General features: G+C 27.8%; 1 non-coding gene across 1 annotated transcript; it reads right to left on the bottom strand.

Annotated features, from left to right (window-relative positions):
• Positions 1-940: 940 nt before the first annotated feature.
• LOC103486159 (uncharacterized) lies at positions 941-4,869 on the bottom strand. The gene is made up of 2 exons (XR_001762200.2): positions 4,324-4,869; positions 941-1,250 (listed from the first exon to the last, which is right to left on the bottom strand). It is a non-coding gene; the product is annotated as an uncharacterized LOC103486159 (transcript).
• Between the last annotated feature and the right edge of the window lie 723 nt (positions 4,870-5,592).

Here is a 5,592-nt window from a genome sequence, read left to right as displayed (position 1 = left end):
TTACATTTATATAAATTATCCTCGGTAGGGTTAAAAGATCATCTCCACTTTTAACGTCGAAATGATAACTTTTCTTAATTATACCACATTAAATTTTATTTTATTGATTACAACACATATAAATTAAAATTGCTGTTTTTTTTCATATGACATATTATCTCACTTTTGGAATGTCTACCGTACACCTTTCAAAGTTTTCTTAAAAAATAAAACCAAAATTTCAAATTCTTATATTTATTAAGTTTATTTTTTAAAAAGTTAAAATCTAAAATGAGTAAAAAAAGATGTACTTGACTATTTATGTTGATAATTTTTTAAATATTACAATTTAAAAATAATTAATTTTATCTAAAAATATGTCTTTTATTAAAGAAATACTTTTTCGGAATCTACCATGTAGGATTCAAATTTCACTTTGGTGAGAATTTAAACCTTTAACTTTTAAAGATGAGGTTATGTCAATACTATCAAACCAAACTCATTTTGATAAAATAACTACACTTTAAATTTATAAAATATAATATGTTTAGTAGAATGAAAATAGGATCTTTAAAAAATATATAAAAGAATTATTTACACTCCATGAAACAAAACCACTAATATTTTTCTTTTTTGTCTTAGATTTAATTGTATATATATATAGATACATACATATATACATATATACATACATACATACATACATACATACATACATATATACATACATACATACAATATATATATATATATACATACATATATACATACATATATATACATATATACATACATATATACATACATACATACACACACAGATATATATATATATATATATATATATATATATATATATATATATATATATATATATATATATATAGTGAGAAATGGAAGCAATGGCGGATCCAGAAATTTTGTATAGTGGGGCACTATATAATAAACACACTAAATAATGTAAAAAACAAATCAATAGCTTCAAAGATTAATTAATTTAATACGTACAATTGTCCTTTACGAGAGTTTTGAAATCGATCCATGATAAGTTTATTATCTAACTTATCTAATAAATCTTTCTCAATATAAGCTATAAGACAATCATTCATCAATTAATCTCTCAATCGATCGTGCAGTCGAGTCTTTACAATATTCATAGTAGAAAATGTTCTCTCTACAATAGCTGTTGCAACCGGTAAAATCAATGCCAATGTGAGCAACTGATGAACTAATGGGTAGATCTTTATCTCTTTATCTAAAGACCATTTTCACTACAAAATCACCAATGTTTTTTAGTTCAACAAATCTGAACGCATATCAATAATGCAATTTTGAAGTTGATTCTCAAGCATAGAGAGTTCAATAGCTGAAAAGTCTCTTGGATAAAAGTGAACAAGTTGACAAAGCAACAAATGAATTACTTGAATCCAAATAAGTCATACAGAGAAGCAATTCAGTACTTGATTCAGTAAAACGATTATTCAACTTTTGAAGTTGCATATCAATGACAACATAGAAGACTTCAACACGATAATGATGCAAATTTGTAATTGGTTGAAATTTTCGACTTTTTCATCCTCGAACTAAAAATAAAGCATCCATTTTAAAAAATTCAATGTCATGACTGTTGCAGAAATTAGAAACTCTTTCCAATAATGAATCCCGACCAGATTCTCTCATTGCTTGCAATCTACCTTTACAAAAGTTGACTAAATTCATTGCATTCAAAATATCATAATATTTTCTTTGTAAGACTTGAGAAAAGTCATTTGTGATTCTCAATATATTTTTCATGAGATGCATATTGAAAACAAGGTCAAATAACAAGATTGAATTCATTAGAATCGAATCTATGCTTCATATTTTTGTCCTGAATTTGATCCATTGTTCACAATTGTCTCAAGCACATCAATTACTAAAGAGTTCATTGTAACTAAACTCGTTAAAGTGTTGTAATATGATCCCATAGAGTATCTCTTGGTCTTTTAATCATTATCTCTTGATTTAATCCTCGTCCAATTGATATTTCACCATTATATTCAGGAATCCTAATTCTTAGACGAGGATTTGCAAGTAGTTCTCCTAAATTGATTTCTGTATAAGATTTATCAGAATCAGGAATATGTATCTTTTTTTAGGATGATGATTCTATAGTTTCTATTGTTGTTTTTCTTTTAAAATATCTCTCCATATTGATATGTTAACTCTACAAAATTAGTATAAGTATTATGATTTATCATATAGATTGAAAATGTATTAAAACTAAAAATACTAAGAAGAATTTGAACTTATTGACAAATTGATGTGGCACTTATATTCTAATGATGAATAGAAAAAAAAAATCTTGTAGCCTTTAATTTTAAAATTAAACTAAATAAATATATAGATAAGTAATGTAAATGTAAATTTAAAAATTACATCAGAAAAAGAAAAGAAAAAAGAAAGAATAATATATTTTTCATAGAATATTGTTGAAAGACTGAAAGTTTAGATCACCGATTTTGTTGCATTATTTTTTTCTAAATTTTTGTTAGATAACAAATGACACCGTTAGAAAATAAGTTAGAGTTTTATCTTAGTTAGGTTTTTTTCTCTTATTAATAAATTGTTTTCCTTTTATGACATTATTGAAATTTGTCGATAAAATTGACATTTGAATAAATAATATTATTGAAATTTGGACAGATATTTGATATTTTGGAAAAAAATTAATGATGTTTGAACTAAAATATAATTTGTGACAATTTAGGAAGAAATTTGACATTTGAGGAAAGAAAATTATTGATATTTGGAATAAGAACCATATTTTGAAGAAATAAAATTATTAAAATTTGGAAAGATATTTGACATTTGGGAAAAGAAAACTAATGATGCTTGGAATAAAATATATTCGATGCAAATTTAGAAACAAATTTGATATTTGAAAAACAAAACTATTGGTATTTGGAATGAAAATTATTTTATAAAAATAATTGAAAGAAACAAGATCTAAACTCATAACTTGATCGTTTCAGAGGGAGGAGATAGCCACTACACCAAAACTAAATTTTAATAAATATAAAATATTATTTAATATATATTGTAATTCGACACTTCAAAATTAATATTAACAATGTGGGGGGACACTTGTATTAAGCCACCGGCCCTTAATAAATTCACCCTGGAAGGGAGGAATGAGATCAGATTTCATTGCCCTTTAAAAAAACCACTACTTGGATCGTAGACGTGTAAAGAGAAAACAGAATAATAGCATGGTCAAATTATAAGATGGTAAATAAATTTTGTTCATCCTTTCAAAAAAATCCATGAGCTTTTAAAAGTTTATTAATACCCTTGTTTCTAGTTTTTAACTACTGCTAGGCTGAAATCGTTAATAACTCGTTTTAAAAACTTTTAAAAGACTACATTAATGCCCTTACATCCTTGTATGTTTGTTCATTTATTAAGATTTCTTACATTTATGTTTGAGAATGTCGAAAGGAATGAGTTTGAGAATGTCCAAAGGAATGAGTTTCTTCATTGGAATTATCATAGTAATAATTGAACTATTTAAAGGAAAGATTTTGCTACATTTGTTAAATGGTTTCAATTTTTTTTTTTTTTTGTCATATTCAAAATGAAAATGAAAAAAAAAATTTAAAAACAAAATTGTGATAATCTTACGGGCCCTGTAATAATGTCTAGTCTTGAATTATTCAAACTCATATGAGATTCCGACCTTATTCTTATCTTATATCAACAAAAGTAAGTAAATAAATAAATAGTTTTCAATAGTCTTAAAAAATATGCATTAGAATTATATAATGAAATCAAGATTTCAAAACAATTACGAAGAAAAATGACTTGACCTTTTTTTGTGTGTTTTTCAAAGAAGAAGAAAAGAGGTTGAAAGGTAGAGAGCGACAGAGAGTAGAGGTATTATGTTCTTGCTTCTTCCGCGTTTGGTAAAAACTGAAAATCCAGAGTTAACGAAGTGAATTTGAACAAAATTGAATCAATTTCATAAATCTGCATAAGAAATAGCATCTAGATGTTCTTATTATAAGAGAAAAGAAGAACAAAAACAGAGAATCTAAACAATCCAAAGCTTTGAGCAGATCGGAAACAGAATCAAAGAAGAACGAAACGAAACGAAACGAAAGTCCATCATCAGAAATGATTCCAAACAAAAATATTACTTCCATATACAACAACGAAGAGAGATTCAACAGTCAATATCCAAGATCCAAGATCCCTAAACACAAAATCAAGACAAGGATCGAATCTCCAAAATCAAACAACAGCACCAGCAGTAGTAGCAAAATAAGAATCTCAAGTGCTTGTTACAAATCGAATCGAAACTACCTGGAATAAGAAACGCGGAAAAAGGAGGCGAAGAGGCGAGAGAAGGCAAGGCGAAAGCGAGGATAAGCTCTGATGGTATGAATGGCGGTGTGATGGAGAAGATCTTCTAGGGTTTCAACGAACAAACTAAGGCTACGAATCGGCGGCACATAGAGCGTTAATGGCACGGCCGAGAAAGCGACGGCGAAGAACAGCTGAAGCATTGGAGCTTTGGTTGGATCAGAGATGAAGAAGGAAGATGTAAATGAAGAAGGAAGATGTGGAAATTGGATTAATATAAATAGAGAATTGAGGGGAGAAGATAAGGGATGAAAAGAAATTGAAATCAGTGGGAAAATTGAAGAGGAGAATTGAAAGGATTACTATGAGAGCCCATTGGAAATGATTTTTGGTTCTCTTCTCTAGTTGTTTTGTTTTACATATAAAACGAAGGTCAATTGGGCAGTTTTTGTAATTTAAAGTCTATTCTTTTTTGTAATTTTATCACACCCAATTATCACACCTTGTTCTCCAAGAATACTTTCTTCTTTTTTCAAGAATACTCCTCTCTCAAAAATGTACATACATATATACACGTATACCATCTTTCAATAGGCAGATTAAGGAATAAAATGTCAAAGTGTCAAAACTTTGACGTTACTTTTTTATCTCTCGAGTAAAAATTAGTTTGGGATTTGAATCATAGACCTATTAATTTTAGCACAAATAGATATCAATTAAGGTAAGTTCTGTTTAGAGTTTGACCATAAACTTATCTTGAAACTTAGATTTTTTTTTGATGTACTACACAACTTTTTTGTCAGTCTTAAAACTTAATTACTTGGATTAAGTTTAAATTTAACCACAATTCTCTAAAATATTTATATTTATTTTATATGCATGAGAGGATATGAGGGCAGAATTTTAGTCCATTTAATTTGGCAATTTTCTATATTTCATATTTTGTCCTTCATTTTAACTATTCGAGTCAATGTGGTTTCACGCCAGATGAGGTATTCGTTCATGTATAAGCACCATAAATATCAAATATCATAATGTATACAATGGTGGCTGATCAATATGTTTGGACAAACATCACACCATTTGCTATGCTATAATTATTACACCCCGCTCCAAATGCCACTTCATGCAATTAAGGGAGGTGTGCTGCCTAGTCACTTAATGCGTATCTCTCCATGAGATAGCACCCTAAATGACTAGTAAGCAGAACAACTTCTTAAACTACAAAATTAAAATGCAGAATTTGAATAGTACAAGAAAACTTCGTCG

Source organism: Cucumis melo, chromosome 8 (genome assembly GCF_025177605.1).
Source record: "Cucumis melo cultivar AY chromosome 8, USDA_Cmelo_AY_1.0, whole genome shotgun sequence".
NCBI classification, from domain to species: domain Eukaryota; kingdom Viridiplantae; phylum Streptophyta; class Magnoliopsida; order Cucurbitales; family Cucurbitaceae; genus Cucumis; species Cucumis melo.
This window is presented reverse-complemented; position numbering and strand designations above follow the sequence as displayed.